The sequence below is a fragment of the Oncorhynchus gorbuscha genome, linkage group LG05 (genome assembly GCF_021184085.1).
Source record: "Oncorhynchus gorbuscha isolate QuinsamMale2020 ecotype Even-year linkage group LG05, OgorEven_v1.0, whole genome shotgun sequence".
NCBI classification, from domain to species: Eukaryota; Metazoa; Chordata; class Actinopteri; order Salmoniformes; family Salmonidae; genus Oncorhynchus; species Oncorhynchus gorbuscha.
Window position 1 is genome coordinate 1587108 of NC_060177.1, and position 510 is coordinate 1587617.

A 510-nucleotide genomic window follows, 5' to 3' on the forward strand; every position below is an offset into this window, starting at 1 on the left:
TAATCAGCTTGGTCTTTAATCAGCTTGGTCATATTATAATCAGCTTGGTCTTTAATCAGCTTGGTCTTTAATCAGCTTGGTCTTTAATCAGCTTGGTGTTTAATCAGCTTGGTCTTTAATCAGCTTGGTCATATTATAATCAGCTTGGTCATATTATAATCAGCTTGGTCATATTATAATCAGCTTGGTCATATTATAATCAGCTTGGTCATATTATAATCAGCTTGGTCATATTATAATCAGCTTGGTCTTTAATCAGCTTGGTCATATTATAATCAGCTTGGTCTTATTATAATCAGCTTGGTCTTTAATCAGCTTGGTCATATTATAATCAGCTTGGTCATATTATAATCAGCTTGGTCTTTAATCAGCTTGGTCATATTATAATCAGCTTGGTCATATTATAATCAGCTTGGTCATATTATAATCAGCTTGGTCATATTATAATCAGCTTGGTCATATTATAATCAGCTTGGTCATATTATAATCAGCTTGGTCATATTATAATCA